Raw genomic sequence first — 6543 nt, forward strand, 5'->3', positions numbered from 1 at the left:
TTTATTAGCATGTTTTATACTATTACATTAGTACATTTTATGCTACCACAAATAGGCAAATAGGAGGAGAGTAAAAAATGATTAATATATACCTAAACATATTCATATCAAAGTGAAAAAGAAACTTTCATAACATTATATTCCTTGTTTTTGCAGATGGCCTTGTGATCATAGTTGATTTTTATATTACTTCTTCCATTGTCCACTTCCTAATCTCTTCCCTCACTGTGAGCACCTCTACTCACTGCTACACTGGACTTTCTACAGAACAAGCTCCTTTGTCATGAGCAATGCTATATGGAATTCCATAAAGTTGAACAAGAAATTCTATAAGTCCATCACTGTGGTTTTGGAGAAGCATTGCAAACGTGAAGGCAAATTCATATTCAGGATGTCTACTTAAGTGAAAAGCAAAAAACAAAAACCAAAAAACAACTCACCAACAGCCAAAGAAAGTTGATACACTGTGTTTTCAGAAAAACCATTAAGAATTATGCCTGACTTATCATCGCAAGCAATAGAAGTCAACAGGGAAAAGCATTTTTAAAGTGTTTAAAGAAAACAAGCAAATAAAACTTACAAGCTGGTTTCCTATAAACATGAAAATACATTCTCAAATTGTCTTTGTTAAAAATCACTGTTAGGAAGGGAGAAAGTCAATGCACAGACTGGAAAGATGTTTTTACCATGCATATTCTGAAAAAGGATTCAAATGCAGAATATGTTTTAAAAAGCTCTCACAAATCAATAAGAAAACCATGAAAATGTCAAAAACTTGAACAACCACTTCAGAAATATGACATTTAGCAGCTAACAGGCATACAAAAATGCTTGATATCATTTCTCACTATGGAAATAAAATAAAACCCCATTTGAGTATTCTATCTGTGTCCTTTTAGCACCCTGAGTGTGTTAATGTAGTCAGGTGAAAAATGGCCCCAAAAAGATAAGGAAAAATAATGACTACTTTCAGGGAAAGGGATGGTTAAGTAAGTTTCCTAGCAGTTTCCATCATTAAATCCACATGGAGAGAAGGAAAAGCAGCAACAGGCCATAGACCTGCACACTGAAGGAAAGGCAGTTTTTACTAGGAAAAAAGAGTAAGTTGATATTTATTGAGCTTACGATATGTCAGGCACTGTATTACACATATCAGAATTATTATCTGATTTAAACATCCCAAACCTTATGAGATAGGTTTTATTGTTCGAATTTGTTATATTTGGGAAATGGAATGCAACTTTTCCTAACACTGAAAAGCATCTCTAACTTCTCTCATCAGCCAGGGTATAATATCTTAGAGGACTCCTAAAGTGCAAGGTGTAGTCTATGGAAAAGCAATCAGAACAGGGTGCTGGATGTCTCAGTGATGGTGACATTACTGGTTTCAACTGGAGTCCTGAGGGAACTACAGAAGAAGATGCCAAACCTAGGTACTAATTGCCCCAGGATGAAAAGATGAGGAAATATCAGCTAACCAGTTAACAATGCTGAATGCATTAGCAAGTGTCCTCAACAACAGTGTTCTGGGAAGGATAAGGGGCTATAGAAAAATAGAAGATATTCTGAATCATACTGAGCATATTTCCATATAAGGGCCTTTTACCTTGTCCTTTGTCTTTGCCTTCTCTCCCTGCAATGCTACTCCTGTCCCATCCCTCCTTCTCTCACCCCCCACAAATGTCTTCATGGTGTACCTTTGAATTTCCTTTAGTTCTTTACTTAAATTCCACCACTTTGTGAAGCCTTTTTCTAAGTCCTTCTATTTTCCTTCCTTGAGAACCAGACTGTAGCACATTCCATATGTCAAGAAATAAAAACGTTCTTGCTGAAGCACTGCCACCTGGTGCCCAGCTAAAATATTTTACGACATTGAAGGTGGCCTCCCAGCTGTTCTCTAGTGTTCACGGGTTAAATTGTAGTGAAGCCTAGTCACAGTAAAGGCTACCATTTCTCAACCAAAGTCAGTGAACTTCCCATTTGCAGTAATCATGGGAGATTGGATTCAGCAGGAACCCGAAGCTGGTTTTCGATCTATTGTCCTGCAGAAGTGAAGGCGATTAAGTTAAAAATGATAAATGCAATACACAGAGAAATTTGGGCTGGAGAGTAATAGGATACCTTGAATATAAAGCTTGCCATTGTTGCATAAAGTGGGAGGGGTTTTTTCTAAGTGAAATTAGGACTACTGCTCTGTCCTTTACTGTAGTATAGAAATATCCTGGGAAGTAGGAGCAAGAGTCAGTGATGGAGAAAAATAAGCCATTGTAGGGAACACCACTTGGTATACACTTTCCATGTTCTCATATGGTTCTCTATCTCCCAATATTACATCGCAGTGCACTGATTTTCCATTGACAGTAAAAGAACATGATAGAACATGGATATTTATGATAATATATGAAATCTGCACATAAATTGCAAAATACATCTCAGAAAAAATATTGTGAGCTTTATCTTGTGGATAGAATCGACTACAATTTCAGATTGTGTCTCCCAGTGCCCCAATATTTTATACATTGAATGTGGCTAGTAGAGAGCCTGAGACAGGAAGGTTATTGTGCTAGGTGATTTGCATATGTTTTCTAATTTAATTCTTGTTGGAACCATTCAAGTTTGATAACATCCTCCTTCAGGGAGACAGTGTAGCAAAGTTTTTGAGACCATAGACTTGGGTTGGATTCCCAGATCTACCACTCAGTTGAGTAATCTTGGGAAAAATACTTAATTTTTATGCTTCAGTGTTCTCATTCCTACAATGAGAGTATTGATATTATCTACCAACACAGGGTTATTATGAGAAGTAAATGAGATGATAAAAGCCATTGCTCAGCCCAGTGCTTAACAAAAAGCTACTGGTTACTTATAGAAAAGGAGACTGAATATGCAGGAGGTTAAGTAACTGTATCTTGCCCTGTGTCTCAGTGTGTCAGCGTGGAGCCTTCCCTCCATACCCCATGTGCAGAAGATGCTTATCCTCTCCCCAGGGTTAACTCTCTATCCCAGTACATCATTGTATTGTCTTTATACTTCTGCTATCTAAAATTCTTATTTTTTAAAACTTTATTTATTTAATTTTTTTCTCCTCTCTTTGCCCTGTATGCCCTTTTCTATCTTCCTCACTACTGCATCTCCATGCCTGGAACAAGGTCCTAGCACACAGGATGCACAGTCAATATATAGTTGTTGAATGACTGCAGAAAAGATATAATTATTTCTGCAGTCCCTGTAATACACAGAACAGTACAAAAGATTAAGCTGAACTAGTCTTTGTGTTATTTATCTAAAATCATCAAGATTTCTACTATGCAGATCACTTAAGGTAAGATTTAAATATTCAAATGCTAAATAGTTAAATAACTATCTTTGGTTTATCTACATTGATTTCTTTACGATTTAAGGTAATTAATAAATAATCTTACTAAAACTTTTGTCTACATATTCTTCACATTAGTTGCTGGAGAGCCAAGGGTGGCAGAGATTTGGAGGCATTTCCTCTGATAGTGCATCTTGTCTTTTATGTTACGAAGGTCCCATGCTTGTATGCTTGTAAAAATATGTGTATAGATTTTTATGTTTTTTTAAATTACACACACACACACACACAGAGAGAGAGAGAGAGAAAAACACTCATTCTTGTGTAAGAGTGGATATACAGCCCTACTATTTGCTCAGTACAGAGAAACTGAATTAGCCCTGTTTCCTTTCACTGTTCATGTGGGTACATTTAGAATCCTCCCTTGACATATTAAGCTGTAAGGAATGATGGTGAAAATTGTTATTACCAGTTGAGTTCCTCTGTGGCCAAAGTGGGGAAGAAGGAAGCTAGGGTTATGTACACATCACGAAAGAGAATCTCATTTGTACTTATTTTCCCCACAAGGGCAGCTATATCCAGTGGTCAATGGACTTGGCCTCTACTTCAGGTAAAGTGTGTGGCTGTAGCTTGCAGAACTCTGCCCTAGTAGTTGTAGGAACACTCCCTGCTGTTGGAGACATGGCCTTCTTGTTCTGGACACTAGCCCTCCAATATGTGGGTGAATTTATCAGTGGGCCAGTGCTCTTGTCAGAAACAAGCTCCACAGCAAGTCTGCTTTCTGAATGGTGGGGTCCTGTCTTCACTCTCCTATCACTGAGGCATCTGAATGCGGTGATCTGGAGAATAAAGGAACTGGACTTAGAGTGGCTTCTGTTTATCTAGCCACACATCCCTAACTCTAGTCTTTATACTTCTAAATCAGGAGACATTACCGTTGCTTTTCATTTCCTTTATTAACCGTAACTGCCTCTCTTTTCTTGGGAAAGAGAGCTAAAAGTTAACCGTTGAGACACTTTCTGATCCTGTTCCATTTTTCAGAATATGATTTTTAAGTTTGAGTATATAGAAGGCACTGTTCCCTAGTTTAAACACCTACCCCATGCTGTTTCCTTTGCTGTTTCCAGTTGTTCATTGGAAATAAAGTCTTTCTTTTAAAAAAAATTTTATTTGTTGTTAGCATATTCATCCTTACAAATCATGATATTTCTTTATGCGCTTTGCCCAACCTATCACTTTCCAAATCCCCTCCCTCCCTTTCCCTCATCTCTAGTAATCTTAGGTTTCTTCTCTCCTTCTGAAAGTGCAACATATTGTTGTGGTCTTTTTCTTTCATTCCTTCATTCCTTCCTTGTCCCCTCCTTCCCTCCCCACTCCCATCCTCCCTTCCTAGCAGCCAGTTATGAGTGAGAGAGCATGTGGTTTCCTGTTTCTTTGTCTGGTTTATTTCACTTAACATAATTTTCTCCAATTCATCCATGTTGCTGAAAATGGCAGAATTTCGTTCTTTGTTATGGCTGAGTAGTATTCCATTGTATGTATATATATATACATATATATATATACACACACACACACACACATACATATACATATATATATACATACATACATATGCATATATATATATACACACCGCATTTTCTTTATATATATATATACTTAAAGTATATATATATAATATGTATATATATATAAAATATGTATATATACTTAAAATATATATACATATTATTCATGTATACATTGTATGTGTGTGTGTGTGTGTGTATATATAAATGTGGTGTGTATATATATAAATGTGGTGTGTGTGTGTGTATATATATATATATACACACACACACCACATTTTCTTTACCCGGTTGTCCATCGATGGACACTTAGATTGGTTTCATATCTTGGCTATTGTAAATAGAGCTGCAATGAACATGGGCATGCAGGTATCCCTTAGACATGATGTTTTCCATTCCTTTGGCTATATGCCCAGAAGTGGGATTGTTGGATTATATGGTAGGTCTCTCTAGTTATTTGAGAAACCTCCATACTGTTTTCCATATGGCTGTGATAATTTACAGTCCCACCAACAGTGTAGAAGAGTTCCCCTTTCCCCACATCCTTGCCAGCATTTGTTATTCTTGGTCTTTTTAATAACGGCCAGTCTAACTGGGTGAGATGATATCTCAATGTGGTTTTGATTTGTTTTTCTCTGATGACTAGTGATGTTGAGCATTTTTTCATGTGTCTGTTGGCAATTCGTATATCTTCCTTTGAAAAACATCTATCTCCTTTGCCAATTTTTTGATTGGATTATTTATTTTTTTACTGTATGGTTGTTTGAGTTCTTGTTCTTTGTATATTCTGGATATTCATCCTTTGCCAGATGTATAGTTTGCAATTATTTTCTCCCATTCCACAGTTTTCTTTCTGCTCTGGTGATTGTTTCCTTTACTGTGCAGAAGATTTTTAGTTTGATATAATCCCATTTATTTATTTTTTCTTTTGTTACCTGTGCTTTTAGGGTCTTATTCATAAAGTTTTTGCCCAGTCCTATTATCTGGAGTGTTTCCCCTACATTTTCCTTCAGTAATTTTATGGTTTCAGGTCTTATATTTAAGTCTTTAATCCAGTTTCAGTTGATTTTGGTGTATGGTGAGAGGTACAGGTCCAGTTTCATTCTTCTGCATGTGGATGTCCAAGTTTCCCAGCACCATTTATTGAAGAGGCAGTCTTTTCCCCAATGTATGTTCTTGCTGCCTTTGTAAAAGATTACTTGGCTGGAAGAATGTGGGTTGATTCCTGGGTTTTCTAGTCTGCTCCATCGATCCGAGTGTCTGTTTTTATGCCAGTACCATGCTGTTTTGATTAATATAGCTTTGCCATATAATTTGAAGTCAGGTAGTGTTATGCCTCTGGCTTTATTTATTTATTTATTTTTTGCTCAGAATTGCTTTGGCTATTTTGGGTCTTTTGTTGTTCCACATGAATGTTTGGATTGTTGTTTCTATTTCTGTGAAGAATGTCATTGGTATTTTGATGGGGATTGCATTGAATCTGTAGATTGCTTTGGGTAGAATGGATATTTTTGTGTTGTTAATTCTTCTCATCCAAGAGCATGGTATGTCTTTCCACCTTTTCGTGTCCTCTTTTTTTCAGTAGTGGTTTATCATTCTCATTGTAGAGATCTTTCACCTCCTTGGTTAAATTGATACCTAGGTATTTTATTTTTT

The sequence above is a fragment of the Galeopterus variegatus genome, unplaced genomic scaffold, assembly GCF_000696425.1.
Source record: "Galeopterus variegatus unplaced genomic scaffold, G_variegatus-3.0.2 Scaffold9096, whole genome shotgun sequence".
NCBI classification, from domain to species: domain Eukaryota; kingdom Metazoa; phylum Chordata; class Mammalia; order Dermoptera; family Cynocephalidae; genus Galeopterus; species Galeopterus variegatus.